The sequence below is a fragment of the Arachis ipaensis genome, chromosome B6 (assembly GCF_059453495.1).
Source record: "Arachis ipaensis isolate K30076 ecotype BB chromosome B6, ASM5945349v1, whole genome shotgun sequence".
NCBI classification, from domain to species: domain Eukaryota; kingdom Viridiplantae; phylum Streptophyta; class Magnoliopsida; order Fabales; family Fabaceae; genus Arachis; species Arachis ipaensis.
This window is the reverse complement of record NC_142441.1, coordinates 77,529,233-77,547,701: the sequence shown is the minus strand read 5'-3', so window position 1 is coordinate 77,547,701 and position 18,469 is coordinate 77,529,233. Positions and strand designations below refer to the sequence as shown.

General features: G+C 39.5%; 1 non-coding gene across 1 annotated transcript; it reads right to left on the bottom strand.

Moving 5' to 3' along the window:
- Window positions 1-434: 434 nt before the first annotated feature.
- On the bottom strand, window positions 435-541 carry LOC148561430 (small nucleolar RNA R71). Its single transcript, XR_015886938.1, has one exon. It is a non-coding gene; the product is annotated as a small nucleolar RNA R71 (small nucleolar RNA).
- Between the last annotated feature and the right edge of the window lie 17,928 nt (window positions 542-18,469).

Sequence of the window (18,469 nt, the reverse complement as noted above, 5' to 3'; positions counted from 1 at the left end):
GCAAGCACCTTTCAGAAATTTTAGAACAAGAAGAGGAGATGGCAGCCGGAAATAATAATAATGCAAGGAGGATGCTTGGTGACTTTACTGCACTTAATTCCAATTTACATGGAAGAAGCATCTCCATTCCTGCCATTGGAGCAAACAATTTTGAGCTTAAACCTCAATTAGTTTCTCTGATGCAGCAGAACTGCAAGTTTCATGGACTTCCATCTGAAGATCCTTTTTAGTTCTTAACTGAATTCTTGCAGATATATGATACTGTTAAGACTAATGGAGTAGATCCTGAAGTCTACAGGCTCATGCTTTTCCCTTTTGCTGTAAGAGACAGAGCTAGAGTATGGTTGGACTCTCAACCTAAGGATAACCTGAACTCTTGGGATAAGCTGGTCAAGGCTTTCCTAGCCAAGTTCTTTCCTCCTCAAAAGCTGAGTAAGATTAGAGTGGATGTTCAGACCTTCAGACAGAAAGAAGGTGAATCCCTCTATGAAGCTTGGGAGAGATACAAAGGACTGACCAAAAAGTGTCCTTCTGACATGCTTACAGAATGGACCATCCTGGATATATTCTATGATGGTCTATCTGAATTGGCTAAAATGTCATTGGATACTTCTGCAGATGGATCCATTCACCTAAAGAAAACGCCTGCAGAAGCTCAAGAACTCATTGACATGGTTGCTAATAACCAGTTCATGTACACTTCTGAGAGGAATCCTGTGAGTAATGGACGCCTATGAAGAAGGGAGTTCTTGAAATTGATACTCTGAATGGCATACTGGCTCAGAATAAAATATTGACTCAGCAAGTCAATATGATTTCTCAGAGTCTGAATAGAATGCAAGCTGCATCCAACAGTACTCAAGAGGCATCTTCTGAAGAAGAAGCTTATGATCCTGAAAACCCTGCAATAGCAGAGGTAAATTATATGGGTGAACCTTATGGAAACACATATAATCCATCATGGAGAAATCATCCAAATTTCTCATGGAAGGATCAACAAAAGCCTCAACAAGGCTTTAATAATGGTGGAAGAAATAGGTTTAACAATAGTAAACCTTTTCCATCATCCACTCAGCAACAGACAGAGAACTCTGAACAAAATACCTCTAATTTAGCAAACTTAGTCTCTGATCTGTCCAAGGCCACTGTAATTTTCATGAATGAAACAAGGTCTTCCATTAGAAATTTGGAAGTACAAGTGGGCCAGCTGAGTAAAAGGATCACTGAAATCCCCCCTAGTGCTCTCCCAAGCAATACAGAAGAAAATCCAAAAGGAGAGTGCAAGGCCATTGACATAACCACCATGGCCGAACCTGTAAGGGAGGTTGAGGACGTGAATCCCAGTGAGGAAGACCTCCTGGGACGTCCAATGATCAATAAGGAGCTTCCCTCTGAGGAACCAAAGGAATCTGAGACTCATCTAGAGACCATAGAGATTCTATTGAACCTCTTTATGCCATTCATGAGCTCTGATGAGTATTCCTCTTCTGAAGAAAATGAGGATGTTACTGAAGAGCAAGCTGCCAAGTTTCTTGGTGCAATCATGAAGCTGAATGCCAAATTATTTGGTATTGAGACTTGGGAAGATGAACCTCCCCTGTTCACCAATGAACTAAGTGATCTGGATCAACTGACATTGCCTCAGAAGAAACAGGATCCTGGAAAGTTCGTAATACCTTGTACCATAGGCAACATGATCTTTGAAAAGGCTCTGTGTGACCTTGGTTCAGGGATAAACCTCATGCCCCTCTCTGTAATAGAGAAACTGGGAATCTATGGGGTACAAGCTGCTAAAATCTCATTAGAGATGGCAGACAATTCAAGAAAACAGGCTTATGGACAAGTAGAGGACGTGTTAGTAAAGGTTGAAGGCCTTTACATCCCTGCTGATTTCATAGTCCTAGATACTGGGAAGGATGAGGATGAATTCATCATCCTTGGAAGACCCTTCCTAGCCACAGCAAGAGCTGTAATTGATGTTGACAGAGGTGAACTAGTCCTTCAATTGAATGAGGACTCCCTTGAGTTTAAAACTCAAGGACATCCTTCTGTAAACATGGAGAGGAAGCATAAAAAGCTTCTCTCAAAACAGAGTCAACCAGAGCCCCCACAGTCAAACTCTAAGTTTGGTGTTGGGAGGCCACAACCAAACTCTAAGTTTGGTGTTGAACTTCCATATCCAAACTCTAAGTTTGGTGTTGGGAAGTCTCAACAATACTCTGAACATCTGTGAGGCTCCATGAGAGCCCACTGTCAAGCTATTGACATTAAAGAAGTGCTTATTGGGAAGCAACCCAATTTTTATTTATCTAATTCTATTTTTCTTGTTCTTTCATGTTTTATTAGGTTCATGATCATGTGGAGTCACACAATAAATATAAAAATTGAAAACGGAATCAAAAACAGCAGAAGAAAAATCACACCCTGGAGGAAGACCTTACTGGCGTTTAAACGCCAGTAAGAAGCATCTGGCTGGCGTTCAACGCCAGAACAGAGCATGGTTCTGGCGCTGAACGCCCAAAATGGGCAGCATCTGGGCGTTTGAACGCCAGAATTGCACCCTGGAGAAGAGCTGGCGCTGAACGCCCAGAACAAGCATGGTTCTGGCGTTCAACGCCAGAAATGGGCAACAAATGGGCGTTCAATGCGCAGAACAAGCACCAATCTGGCGCTGAAAGCCCAGAGTTGTGTGCAAGGGCATTTTGCATGCCTAATTTGGTGCAAGGTTGTAAATCCTTGAACACCTCAGGATCTATGGACCCCACAGGATCACCTCAGGATCTGTGGACCACACAGGATCCCCACCTACCTCCACTCACTTCTTCTCACCCCTCTTTCACACAATCCCATTAACACTCTTCCCCAAAACTCTTCACCAATCACCTCAATCTCTCTTCCCTATAACCACTTTACCACTCACATCCATCCACTCTTCCCCATAAACCTACCTCATATACCCCACCTACCTTCAAAATTCAAAATCAATTTCCCACCCAAAACCCACCCTTATGGCCGAACCTTACCCCCCTCCCTTCCCTATATATAGCCCTCCATTCTTCCTCATTTTCACACAACACAACCCTCTCTTCCCCTTCTTGGCCGAAACACATCTCTCTCTCCCTCTCCTCCATTTCTTCTTCTTCTTCATCTATTCTTTTCTCTCTTGCTCGAGGGCGAGCAATATTCTAAGTTTGGTGTGGTAAAAGCATAAGCTTTTTGTTTTTCCATTACCATTGATGGCACCTAAGACCGGAGAATCCTCTAGAAAAGGGAAAGGGAAGACAAAAGCTTCCACCTCCGAGTCATGGGAGATGGCAAGATTCATCTCCAAAGCTCAGCAAGACCACTTCTATGATGTTGTGGCCAAGAAGAAGGTGATCCCCGAGGTCCCTTTCAAGCTCAAGAGAAATGAGTATCTGGAGATCCAACATGAAATCCAAAGAAGAGGTTGGGAAGTTCTAACAAACCCCATCCAACAAGTCGGCATCCTAATGGTTCAAGAGTTCTATGCCAATGCATGGATCACTAGGAACCATGATCAAAGTAAGAACTCAAACCCAAAGAATTATATTACAATGGTTCGGGGGAAATACTTAGATTTTAGTCCGGAAAATGTGAGGTTGGCGATTGACTTGCCTATGATGCAAGGAGATGCACGCCCCTACACTAGAAGGGTCAACTTTGATCAAAGGTTGGACCAAGTCCTCATGGACATATGTGTGGAAGGAGCTCAATGGAAGATTGACTCCAAAGGCAAGCCGGTTCAACTAAGAAGACTGGACCTCAAGCCTGTGGCTAGAGGATGGTTGGAGTTCATCCAACGCTCCATCATCCCCACTAGCAACCGATCTGAAGTTACTGTGAATCGGGCCATCATGATCCATAGCATCATGATTGGAGAGGAAGTAGAAGTTCATGAAGTCATCTCCCTTCCATCACTAAGAAGAGGATGGAGCAAGCAAGAGAGCCCATTCATGGATCTCAAGAGACGCATGAAGCTCATCACCATGAGATCCTGGAGATGCCTCAAATGCATTTTCCTCCACAAAATTATTGGGAGCAAATCAACACCTCCCTAGGAGAATTAAGTTCCAACATGGGACAATTAAGGGTGGAACATCAAGAGCACTCCATCATCCTTCATGAAATAAGAGAAGATCAAAAAGCAATGAGGGAGGAGCAACAAAGACAAGGAAGAGACATAGAAGAGCTCAAGGACATCATTGGTTCCTCAAGAAGGACCACCATCACTAAGGTGGACTCATTCCTTGTTCTTACTTTCACTGTTTTTCGTTTTCTATGTTAAGTGCTTATCCATGTTTGTGTCTTCATTACATGATCATTAGTATTTAGTAACTTTATCTTAAAGTTATGAATATCCTATGAATCCATCACCTCTCTTAAATGAAAAATGCTTTAATTCAAAAGAACAAGAAGTACATGAGTTTCAAATTTATCCTTGAACTTAGTTTAATTATGTTGATGTGGTGACAATGCTTCTTGTTTTCTGAATGAATGCTTGAACAGTGCATATATCTTTTGAAGTTGTTGTTTAAGAATGTTAAATATGTTGGCTCTTGAAAGAATGATGATAAGGAGACATGTTATTTGATAATCTGAAAAATCATAAAAATGATTCTTGAAGCAAGAAAAAGCAGCAAAGAACAAAGCATGCAGAAAAAAAAAGAAAAAAATATAGGCAAAAAAAAAATAATAAAAAGAAAAAGCAAGTAGAAAAAGCCAAAAGCTCTTAAAACCAAGAGGCAAGAGCAAAAAGCCAATAACCCTTAAAACCAAAAGGCAAGGGTAAATAAACAGGATCCCAAGGCTTTGAGCATCAGTGGATAGGAGGGCCTAAAGGAATAAAATCCTGGCCTAAGCGGCTAAACCAAGCTGTCCCTAACTATGTGCTCGTGGCGTGAAGGTGTCAAGTGAAAACTTGAGACTGAGTGGTTAAAGTCAAGGTCCAAAGCAAAAGAAGAGTGTGCTTAAAAACCCTGGACACCTCTAATTGGGGACTTTAGCAAAGCTGAGTCATAATCTGAAAAGGTTCACCCAATTATGTGTCTGTGGCATTTATGTATCCGGTGGTAATACTGGAAAACAAAGTGCTTAGGGCCACGACCAAGACTCATAAAATAGCTGTGTTCAAGAATCATCATACTGAACTAGGAGAATCAATAACACTATCTGAACTCTGAGTTCCTATAGATGCCAATTATTCTGAACTTCAATGGATAAAGTGAGATGCCAAAACTATTCAAGAGGCAAAAAGCTACAAGTCCCGCTCATCTGATTGGAGCTATGTTTCATTGATAGTTTGGAATTTATAGTATATTCTCTTCTTTTTATCCTATTTGATTTTCAGTTGCTTGGGGACAAGCAACAATTTAAGTTTGGTGTTGTGATGAGCGGATAATTTATACGCTTTTTGGCACTATTTTTAGTATGTTTTTAGTAGAATCTGGTTACTTTTAGGGATGTTTTCATTAGTTTTTATGTTAAATTCATATTTCTGGACTTTACTATGAGTTTGTGTGTTTTTCTGAGATTTTAGGTATTTTCTGGCTGAAATTGAGGGACTTGAGCAAAAATCAGATTCAAAGGTAGAAGAAGGACTGCTGATGCTGTTGGATTCTGACCTCCCTGCACTCAAAATGGCGCTCTTCCAATTGCGTTGAAAAGTAGACATTCAGGGCTTTCTAGAAATGTATAATAGTCCATACTTTGGCCGAGTTTAGACGACGTAAAAGGGTGTTGAACGCCAGTTCTACGCTGCTGTCTGGAGTTAAACGCCAGAAACAAGTCACAAACCAGAGTTGAACGCCAGAAATACGTTACAACCTGGCGTTCAACTCCAGAAAGAGCCTCTGCACGTGTAACATTCAAGCTCAGCCCAAGCACACACCAAGTGGGCCCCAGAAGTGGATTTATGCATCAATTACTTTCTTCTGTAAACCCTAGTAACTAGTTTAGTATAAATAGGACTTTTTACTATTGTATTAGACATCTTATGATCTTCGGATCATCTTTGATCACGTTTTGGGGGCTGACCATTCGGCCTTGCCTGGACCTTTCACTTATGTATTTTCAACGGTAGAGTTTCTACACTCCATAGATTAAGGTGCGGAGCTCTGCTGTTCCTCAAAGATCAATGCAAAGTACTACTATTTTTCTATTCAATTCAACTTATTCCGCTTCTAAGATATTCATTCGCACTTCAACCTGAATGTGATGAACGTGACAATCATCATCATTCCCTATGAACGCGTGCCTGACAACCACTTCCGTTCTACCTTAGATTGAATGAGTATCTCTTGGATCTCTTAATCAGAATCTTCGTGGTATAAGCTAGATTGATGGCGGCATTCATGAGAGTCTAGAAAGTCTAAACCTTGTTTGTGGTATTTCGAGTAGGACTTTGGGATTGAATGACTGTGACGAACTTCAAACTCGCCAGTGCTGGGCGTAGTGACAGACGCAAAAGGAGGGTGAATCTTATTCCAGTATGATCGAGAACCTCAGATGATTAGCCGTGCTGTGACAGAGCATTTGGACCATTTTCACAAGAGGATGAGATGCAGCCATTGACAAGGGTGATGCCTCCAGACGATTAGCCATGCAGTGACAGCGCATCGGACCATTTTCCAGAGAGGATTAAAAGTAGCCATTGACAACGGTGATGTCCTTACATAAATCCAGCCATGGAAAGGAGTAAGATTGATTGGATGAAGACAGCAGGAAAGTAGAGGTTCAGAGGAACGAATGCATCTCTATACGCCTATCTGAAATTCTAACCAATGAATTACATAAGTATTTCTATCCTTAGTTTCTATCTATTTATTATTTATTTTCGAAAACTCCATAACTATTTTATATCCGCCTGACTGAGATTTACAAGATGACCATAGCTTGCTTCATACCAACAATCTCCGTGGGATCGACCCTTACTCACGTAAGGTTTATTACTTGGACGACCCAGTGCACTTGCTGGTTAGTTGTATCGAAGTTGTGAATGAAAAACGATTTATTAAGACGTGCGTACAGAGTTTCTGGCGCCGTTGCCTGAGATCACAATTTCGTGCACCACTAAGTCTAGCAAGATAACTATTGCTTGCTCAATCCAACAATCCTCATGGGATCGACCCTCACTCACCTGAGGTATTACTTAGATGACCCGGTGCACTTGCCGGTGAGGTTGTGCGAGTTCTAATTTCGCGCACCACTCAAAAAGGAATGATGATCTTGTTGATTGTTGAGAGTGTTCCAGACACTATATCCTTGGGTTAAGTACAATAGTGTACAGGGCACTATATCCTTGGGATTGAATTATGATTGATAACCATTTTTACTGCAAGAGTGTGTTAGGCACTATATCCTTGAGTTATGCATGCGAGTGTGCCTGGCACTATATCCGAGGGTCAATAGTCTGCAGGGCACTATATCCCTGGCGTGGCAGAAAAGGTGACGTCTGAAAGGATGTGTCGGGTTGGCATTTATAGACCGACAAGTGATATCATGAGCCAATAAGACAGGCATTCATCATGTGCATCTCCTTTGTGTTTTGTTTGCTTTGCCTAATTGCATCTTTCGCCTAAATGTATAATATGCTTACTTGCTAATTGTTTTAATTGCTTTACATGTATATTACTTGTGTTTTACTTGCTTGCATTATTTGTGATTGTCTGGTGTTGAGGAGGTTAGGTAGGCAGTGGCGATGGGATCGCATGGAGGGTAGATTGGTGAAGGCTGTGGGACAGCAGTGTAATTTGGTATTAGTTAAAAATCCCCTAAGTTTAGATAACCCTATTTATGATTTTTGGTTTAAGTTATTTATGTCATTAAGCTTGAATATCTATATTCGATGTGAAGTTCTAGGATTGCCTTTGGCTTCCCGGAACCTTATATCTTATATATTAGGAACTGTTACCATACTGAGAACCTTCGGTTCTCATACCATATGTTGTTGTTATTTTCCAGATGCATGTCGTAACCCACCTCGTGAGTTGCGAGATGATTACCCTAGCCAATGCATTACGAGCTCAACATGTTTCGGAAAATCAGTTCGTGGAGTTTACGGCATATCAGCTGATAGGTGAGGTTCATCATTGGTGGCAAGGGAAGTGCTGACTTATGCAGCTACAGCATGAGGACAAATGCTTTTACGATTTTTGATTAGGATTTCCAATTTCTAACCGATATGGCCTTGAATCATGTTGAAAAAAGTTTTAAAGCTTGGAATGATTTTGAAATTTGGTTCGGAACTTTTGGTTTAAATAAATTAGTTTTGAAACTTGGTCGGAACTCTTGGTTTAAATGATATGGTTTAAAAGAAAAGTGAATTCTATGATTTTGCTAAATTTTGAATTTGGTTTGAATTTGACTTATAAAAATGGATTCAAATGAAAAAGTTATGATTCAAGGATTTTAATGAATTTAAGAAAATCATGATTTAAAGTGATTGATTTACGAATAAATGATTTTTAAGTCTCTTGGAAAAGCTTTAAAATTGAACTGGTTTAGATTGAACTTGTTTTGAAGGTTTTGGAAAATGTTATAAAAGCGGTATTTGGTTTAAAGGAAAATTTCTGTTCGACGTAGTGGAGTAATTCGAGTTATTAGTGACGAATTATCAGACTGATGCAGTGGAAGGCACGAGGGAACATCGACACATGAATGTGCACCCATTTTCCAAAATTTTCAATGAGGTACCCAAAATAAACTTTTGAATTTCTACCAATGTTTCTCACAATTTTTCCCTACTTAAATGAAACACACTCCTCAACCTAAGCTAATAAAAGATGCAATTCAATGTTATTCATGGTTTTTCGCTTAACATTGGTATGCAGTAGCAATTTGAACAAAAGGGGATTAAAAAGCTCAAAAGTGGCTCAAAATGGTAGATATAACGGTATAGTCATATGGGTTAGTGAGCTTTAATTCAAAAATGGCCTCAACCATGCTAAATGCATTCAAAACATCAAACATTAGAAATAAAGAATCAAGAAAATCTAAGATCACATTCATAGAAGGAACATAGCACACAAGAATAAGGATTGTGGTTGAAATATGCAACCACGCATTATAAGCTCAATAACTCACAAGGTTGTTTGTTCTATCTCCCTTCTATGTTCCACAAAAAATCATTCAAGCAAGTTTAAAAAATAATTTTCCAGACCAATTCAATGGAATGCCATAAAAGAGAATTCTCGAAAATTTTTGTTGTTTTTGCCAAGATTATTTCCTATGTATGTATGTATGTTGTGTTGGATGCAATTTCAAAAATTTCTAGTTCTTTTCCTAATTTCCACTATCCAAAAATTATCATGAATAATTAGGACAAAATTGAACTAGGCACTATACTATTCACAACATCCAATCATAACTACTATCTATTGCATAGGTACCAAGCAAAAATGCAAAATGCAATAGCTAGAAATAAAGCTATGAATAAGCTAAGATATATATGTATATAACCAAAATAAGAAAAGTGCAAAGGTTAAAAATACTAACAAATATCCACAAGAAAACAAAATAGAGTGCAAATATTCGGAAAGAAAAATTTACACCCCAAAAGTCGCAAATCCTCCCCTACATTTAGGCGTTGCACAGTTCTCCGTGGATGCATCATAATCCAGAGAGAAAGGCTCTAAAGCACTCCACCTTCAGCTGGCAGATGCGGGGGCTCGGGCTACTGTATAAAATAAATAAACAGGAATTGAGGAAGAGTTCATGGTAGTGTGATATGCTAAAAGACAACGTGTGTATTCTAAATGTGCGCGCGATTAGAATACACACATTGGACGGTTAAAATGGCAACCACACAATAAAAAAGTAATCATGTGCTCCTCAATTAAATGGCCTAAGATTCAAGCAATGGATGAACATCAATTGAAACACAAGCAAGCTTAGGTAATTACAACAAGAGTGAAGTGAATTTAGGAAATATTGGATATTAAAATTGTGCAAGTGAAAATGCAAGATTAATATAAATTAGCACAACAAACAATAACCGATTCAATGATAATCGAACTACTTATTCATCCTAAGCAATGAAACAATCACACAAACGAGAAATTTGTTGCGAGAAGAGACAAGCTTGATAAGAATCAAATCGAATCACTCAACCAAATGCACGGCATTAAAGAACACGTACCTCACTATGTGATTATATTGATTTGAGAACTATGATAAACAAGTAATTCAATTTAATTCACTAAATTCAATATATACTTGTTATGAATTCCACCAAATATGAAACCAAATGTAAAATTCCCACGTTGATTTGGTCCTAGTAACTCAAAGCATCAAACAAGTACATTATTGAAATTCAATCACAAATCATCATAATCATTCAAAAGTGCACAATTCTTAATTAGAACGCCAAACAAGGATATAGTCTAACACATATGGTAGCTATAACACATGTATTAAACTAAAAGTTCATTCAGGCATCATGACGAACACTTGGTGTGTAGTTGCATATATTTATGAAATTCAACCTAGCTTCAACCAAAATTCATCCTAAAAACAGCAAGCACACATTTGCAATCCATATAACTGACAACTAACTAATCTAAACCTAACATAATTACCAAAATCAACAACAAAAATTTACTTAAAACTATTTAAAAGAAGTAGAAAAATAGGGCAAAAGCAAGAACCTAACTTAAGAGAAGTGAAGGGTGAGGGGAGGTGGCGCAGTGGCATTAGGATACCACCGCCAGAGTCACAGTAGCAGAGCGGCATCGAAGTGAAGGAAAAGAGTGCGAGCTAGGTTGCTGGTGCAGGGTAGAGGAGCAGAGCTCGAGGAATGGAGGAAAGAAGAAAGAAAGAAAGAAAGAAAGAGAGAGGTGGTGCGGCGGTGGTGGTCGCCGAAGGCAGAGGGGTCGCTAGAATGGAAGGGAAGGTGGGGTGATGGTTGGTGGTCTGGGTTGGGTGAACGGAGAAGAGAGAAAGGGTTTTGGGGGGAGGGGGGTAAGGCACGATATGGTTCTGATTCAAAAATCATAACCAAAACACATATTGTGCATATGCACACCAAGTAAAAATCAGAGGGTGTGCATATGCATAAGCGTATGCCCACGCACTCGGCAAGGAGGCAATTAAGAGGTATGCGTACGCGCAGTTGGGTGCATACGCACAGGTTATTGAAGAAGGGGCATGTGTGCGTACGTACAATTGTGTGGGTACGCACAAAGGCTTTTTTTTTCTTTTTTTTTTAAGAGTGAAATAAGGTCATGTGTGCGCACGCATAGGTGATGCGTGGATATTTTATTCACTTTTTGGCATTGTGTTCCTAGTGTTTTCAGTTATATTTTATTAGGTTTTAGTTAATTTTAATAGTTTTTAATGAAAAATTCACTTTTTGGATGCTACTTTGAGTTGTTGTGTTTTTGTTATGATTTCAGGTAATTTCTGACTGAAATTGGCAAGTTTTGACAAAGTCTGATTCAGAGACAAAGAACAGAGTGTAGATGCTGTCAGATCCTGACCTCCATGCATTCAAACGAGCATTTCTGGAGCTATTGAGGCCCAACTAACACTCACTCAACGGTGTTGAAAAGTGAACTTCCAGAGCTTTCCAACAATATATAATAGTCTATACTTATCTTTAAAGGAGACTACACATATTGGGCGTTGAACACCCGAATCACCCCCTTTCTGGCGTTCAATGGCCCAAGGGGAGCAAGCCCAGTATTGAACGCCCAAACCTGGCGTTCAACGCCCCAAGGGGAGCTGGGAAGCGTGCAATTTACCTCCTAATGGGCATCGAACACCCATTCCTTAAGCCAAACACCAAGCTCAACCCAAAACACTCACCAAAGTGGGTCCATGAGTGGATTTTTGCAGCATTAGTCTAGTCTATGATATTTCTGTACTTTTTCCTTAATAGATTAGTATATACAAGAGAAGATTACCCATGTTTAGGATCTTCTGCCTCATCTTCTTCTATTACTTTCATTTTCTATAAAGCATGAGTCACTAAACCTCCTAGGTTAAGGTTAGGAGCTCTGCTGATTCTCATAGATTAATAATATTACTATTTGTATTTCAATCTGTGTTTGATTCCATTCTAAGATGTATCTTCGTTCTTCAATCCTTATGAATCTGGGGTGGAACTAGCTTATGACCCATTATTCTACATGAATTCTTGCAAGTCTCGAGATGGATAACATTGAACTACAAGCTTCATTATACGTCTCTTAGACGGCTAATCCACGTGTTTGTTGGGGACATGGGAACATCTGTTTAGCCGTTCTTGGGGCGATTAAGGCCTTTGTGGTATAAGCTTGAATCATAAAGCTTCATTCTCCGATCTGGAAGATCTGACATTGTTTGTGGCATTTTGAGTAGGATCACCAGAGATTGAATTATTGGAGCTTCACCCTCGTTCAGATTGAATGACCATTAGCGTGGCATTTGATGTTAAGCAGAGGAGATTAATGACCATTAGCATGCTGTTAATCACTTACAGCTTGCTATGGAATGAATCATTAATTATTGGAATAGACAGTAAGAAATGTTAATCCGGAAAGATAAGGCATCTCCAAAACCTTAACTGATCTCTCACTATGGTTTCTTCGCTATTTCTTTATTGCTCTCTCATTTATTTTATGCGCATTCAATAACACAACCAATCAACTTTCTATCTGCTTGACAAAGAAGTGCAGGATAATCATTACTTGCTCAATCCGACAATCCTCGTGGGATCGATCCTTACTCACCTGAGGTATTACTTGAATGACCCGGTGCACTTGCCGGTTAACCTATGCGGAGTTCTAAATTTGCGCACCAAATTTTTGGTGCCGTTGCCGGGGATTGTTTGAGATTGACAAACTAACGATTGTCTTGTTCCTTAGGTCAGGTACTTTTTACTGTTTTTCTTTTTGTTTGTGTTTCTTGTGTTTTGGTTTCTTGCTAAAATTTTCAAATTTTCTTAATTTATTTTTCAAAAATTTTTCAAAAACTATTTCTTTTGTTTGAGTCTTGTATCAATCTTTAAATTTGGTGCCTTTTTGTGTTTTTCTTTCAAAATTTTCGAAAATAGTGTGGTTTGATCTTAAAATTTTTATGTTTGGTGTTTGTTGGTGTCTGTCTTTTTGATCTTTCAATTTTCAAAATCTCAAATTTAAATTTTGTTGTTATCTTATTTTGATTTAAACTCAAATTTTAAGTTTGGTGTCTTGTTAGTTGTCTTTCTATGTTTATCTTTTTTATCTTTTCAAATCTTCTTCTTATCTTTTTCTTTTTCTTTGAATTTCAAAAGTTTATCTTATCTTATTTTAAATTCAAATTTTAAAATTTAATTTTCAAAATTTAAAATTTAAAATCTTTTTAAATCTTTCAAATCTTACTTTCCTTGCTTGACTTTTTCTTTCCAATTTTTAAACTTCAAGATCTTCTTTTGACTTTCCCTTTTTAAATTTCATATTTTCAAAATCAAATATTTTATCTTTATTTTCAAATCTTGAGTAGTTAATTGTTTGTTTTATTTTAAATTTTAAAAGTTTGGTGCTTCTTGTTAGTAATTTTTTAATTTTCAAATCATATTTTGTTATCTCTCTTGATTATTGATCTTTATCTTATCTATCTTTTTCCTTGATTTTAGTTATTTGATTCTTTATTTAAATTTAAATTTTAGATTCAAAATTTAAGTTTGGTGTTTCTTTAATTTTCTTTTCTCTTTCGTTTTGAATTTCAACATTTTTACACCAATCTCATTATAATTTCTTTTAAAATTTTTTGAATTTCCTAATTTCTTTTTCTTCTTATTTTTTATTTATTTTCAAAATTTCAAAAAAAAAACTTAAATATTTTTAATTCGTGTTCGTTCTTCTTGGGTGTCTCACTGGGAGTTTTCTATACTTTGACATAGAGACTCCCACTTTTCTTTGTCTCTTGCTTGTGTAGGAATACCAAAAATCACTATGGATCCAAATGAGGATGCACAACCCAGAAGAACTTTGGGGTCTTATACAGTTCCCACTCCTGACTTCTATGGAAGGAGCATTAGTACACCTCCTATTGGAGCAGACAATTTTGATCTCAACCCTCAGTTAATCATCCTAAGACAACAGAACTGCCAGTTTCATGGGCTTCCACTAGAAGATCCCAACAAGTTTATATCAGATTTTTTGCAGATCTGTGACATTGTAAAGACTTATGGAGTGGAGCCTGAAGTCTACAGGATGATGCTCTTCCCATTTGCTTTGAGAGATCAAGCAAAAAAATGGTTGGATGTCCAACCCAAGAAGAGCTTGAACACCTAGAGTGAGGTAGTCAACAAATTTCTAAACAAGTGTTTTCTGCCAATGAAGCTGACTAAGCTATGGAGGGATATTCAGACTTTTAAGCAGGAAGAGAGCGAGTCTCTCTATGACACCTGGGAAAGGTACAAGTTGATGCTCAGAAAATGTCCCATTGAAATGTTTATAAAGTGGGTCAAGCTGGAAATCTTCTATGACGAACTCTCTGAAAGAGCCAAGGTATCCCTGTATAATTATGCGGGTGGCTCTTTACACATGAAGAAAACTCTAGAGGAGGCCAACAAACTCATTGCAATGGTGGCTAACAACCAATACCTATACTCATCAGAGAAGACCTCAATGAAAAGGGAAGACAATAGAGTTTGAACCGAATTTGCTATTCGTAAACAAAATGAATCTTTAGTCTAGTAGCTGAACTTTCTCACACAACAAGTGTTGAGCCTGCAAAGTTCAGTTAACAATCCTCCTCCTCAGCCTCCACAGCCTCATAGTACTCTTGACCTGGCACCTATATTACCAGAACTTGTAAAGAGCAAGCAAGGCTTTATGCAGGAGACCAAAGCCTCCATAAGGAATATGGAAGCATGTTTGGACCAGGTAGAGCAGCACTTGTCTGCACATATAAGAGAAGAGTGCCAAGCCATCTAATTAAGGAGTGGAAGGACATTGAACAACAAACCCCAAAGCCATAAGAGGCAAGAAGAAGAAGAAATGGCAGAAGATGAACGAGCTGCAGCCTAGAGCACCATCAGGGGCATTGAACGCCCTAAGAGGAGTGACACTGGAGTTCAATGCCAAGAAAGGGGCAGCATTGGTGTTGAACGCCCAAACAGGGGAGACCAGACACATGCGAGTGCTGGGAACACCTCTTCTAAACAAGCTGGCAACCCTTCTTCAGGCACTAAAGACACTCATCCTACACCAACCAAAAATCATGAGTACAAGACCATGATTCCATATCCTCAGAAACCTCGTCAGGTAGAAAAGGATAAATAATTTGCTAAGTTTGCAGATTACCTCAGGACTCTGGAGATCAAAATCCCATTCGCAGAAGCCCTTGAACAAATACCCTCCTATGCCAAGTTTATGAAGGACATAATAAGCCACAAGAAGTACTGGAGGGAGGTAGAAACAGTCTTCCTCAATGAAGAGTGCAGTGTAGTCATCTAAAAGAACCTACCTGTTCCGTGGGTTACCTGAAACTAGAAGGTCGATCTCGGACGAGATCTTGCTGACTAAGGCGGCTGTATCCAACTTGTTAAAATAAGAGGTGCGGCTGGTCCTCATTCACCAGAGGGGGGTGGTACCTGCAAGAGACTCTGATGCTTAAGTTAGTACGAGCTTTATGCAGGTTTTTTGTAGGATTGGAGTATGAGTTATACCTGGGTGCTCCAGTGTATTTATAGCAATGTTGAGTGACCTTCCTTGAGATAAGTTTGTTATCTTTTCTTATCTTTTGTGGGTGAGATCAGTTATCTTTTGGCCAGCCGCCTTCCAATAGGAGGTGACTCTTCTTTCTTGGGCCTCTTTGGGCCTCTGTGGTGATTTGTCCGAGCTCTTTGTAAGGAGGTCGGCAGTGGACCAAACTTCAAAGAGGTCGGTCGCTTTGTCTTCGTCCAACCCGGACCTTATAGCTCGGTCCAGGGTATGAATAGTGCCCTTGCTTGAGCTTTGACCTTTCCATAAGATCGTGCTTTCTGAGCCTCGATCTCTTTGGGAAAGTCGTGTTCAAGCATCTTGTTCGGTCTGCTCCTTCGTTCGCGAGTTTTGCGTCATTTAAATGCCGTTTTGAAAATGCGAAGCGTTTTTGCTTTCGCTCCTTTATTGCTGCGTTTGTTTCTCTAGGGGGTTGCCTCCTTGGGAATATGCACGCAATTTTAATGACTATTGATTGGGCTTTTATTCTTTTACGCCGTTTCTTTTCCCTCTTTGCAATTTGAAATTGAAAAGGAGTTTTATTTTTTAGTTTCTTGCTTTCGTCTGTTTCGTTTTCATTCTTCTGGAGAGAAGGCCTCTTTCTCTAGTTTACTTCTTAGATTCACCCCAAGCTCTCTTCTTTCTTTTGAAGCTGCAAAGCTTTTACTGGTGTGGACCACTCGTGATTTGCCGTTCATCTGTTGTTGCTTCTTTTCTTCCTTGCAGGTTGGTGCTTTGCTTCGTACCCTTTCGCTTTTTACGTGCTTGTATCTCATTCAGGGATGTTGGATGTTTCTTGGATATTGAATGGCTAAAAGGTCCCTCTCTCAGGCCGTTGATGAGCCCCATGATGGCCACTTCTGTTGGGAGACTTTGTATGTCGAGACATGCTTTGTTGAATCTTTTCATGTAGTTGCGAAGGCTTTCCCGATCTCCTTGTTTAATTCCCAGTATGCTTGGAGCATGTTTGGTCTTGTCCTTCTGGATGGAAAACATGGCGAGGAACTTTTTGGCTAGGTTGTCAAAACTTGTGATTGATCTTGGAGGCAAAGTGTCAAACCACTTTATTGCTGTTTTTGTCAGGATAGTCGGGAAAGCTTTGCATCGAATTGCATCTGAGGCATCTGTGAGATACATCCTGCTTCTGAAATTGCTGAGATGATGGCTTTGATCAGATGTACCATCATATGGGGTCATGTCAGGATCTTTAAAGTCCTTTGGGAATTTAGATTTCATGATCTCTTTAGTGAATGGATCTTGATCCTTGTGGGAGTTATCTTCATGATTTGAACGAGTAGTTTTGGTTTTGAGATCGGCTTCGAGCTTTGTGAGTTTGTCCTCTAGCTCTCGACGACCTCTCGTTTCCCTCCGAAGGTCTCTCTCGGCTTCCCACTAATGTTCGGCCTCTTGTTCGAGCTGTTTGAGGCGATTCTGTTGTTCACGAAGGGCATCTAAGATTTTGGTGTTTGGAGATTGCTTGTCCCCCTTGGTTTGAGGCACATCCTTTGATGTGGCATCCGTATTTTAAAGCGGGGTTCTTTCTTCCAAACCGGAGTTGTGATCATTGTTAAGGTTGTCTGCCATGATGGTAGGATGACTTCCAGGTTCCTCGGCAATGGCGCCAATGTTCCGAGGGTTACCTGAAGCTGAAGGTTGATCTCAGAGGAGATCTGCTGTGGTGGCCGGAACAGTCGTGCCCGACCTATTGGCTCTTAGTGGTGCTGCTGATCCTTGATCACCAGAGGGTGGTGGTACCTGCAAGAGACTCCGATGCTTAAGTTAGCACGGGCTTTGAGCAGGTATTTGTGTAGAATCAGAGTATGCGTTATACCTGGGTGCTCCAGTGTATTTATAGTAGTGTGGAGTGACCTTCCTTTGAGATAAGTTAGTTACCTTATCTTATCTTTTACGGGTGGGTCCCCTTATCTTTGGCCAGCCATCTTTAAGCAGGCTGTGATCTTCTGCTTTGGTCGTACTTGGGCCCTTATAGCAATTTGGCCAAGCTCTTTGGGAAGAGGTCGGTGTCGACCAACCTTTGTAAGAGGTCGGTCATTTTTGTCTTCATCCAACCCGGCTCGCCTAGCTCGACTCATGGTATGAACAAACATTAATTAGAGAATTGTTCTAGTTGAGCTAAATCAAAATTGAGTTGAGATTGCAGAATGTAAATTGGCGGGAAACTTAAATTGCAAGAAATTAAATGACAGAATTTAAACTGCGAGAAATTAAATGACAGAAGCTTAAATTGCAAGAAATTAAATTGGAATGGGAGTTAAGCATGAAATTAGAGAAGCAGAATATAAAAGAATGGGTAGATCAGAGATGGGAAAGCTCATTGGGGTCAGGAGATGTTATAATTCTCCAGATCAAATTCATTTTCATCTCGTCCTCAATCAATGCATTCATTGATCTCCTTGGCAATATTAGGTGATTAGATCCCAATTCCTTGGCAATCTAATCTCTCTAAGCATGAATAATTTCCCAATTCCTTGATTTAAGTGCTCATGGGAAGAGATGAAGTATGGTCACTGATTATACCATACATATTCATAGATCAAAGTATTGGTAGGATTACATGTCACAATATCCATCCAAACCCCAATCTAATCCAATGTTTGAAAGCAATTCTAGCATGATCTCCTCATTCCTCTTCCAAGGTTCAAACAAGATCCAATTATGGATAGCTTCTTTCCCAAGACAACTATCCAATTGGATGAAGAACGAAAGCTTTCTAGTAAAATCAACAGAAAAGAAAGAAGAAGAAGAATGAAAACTAATATTGA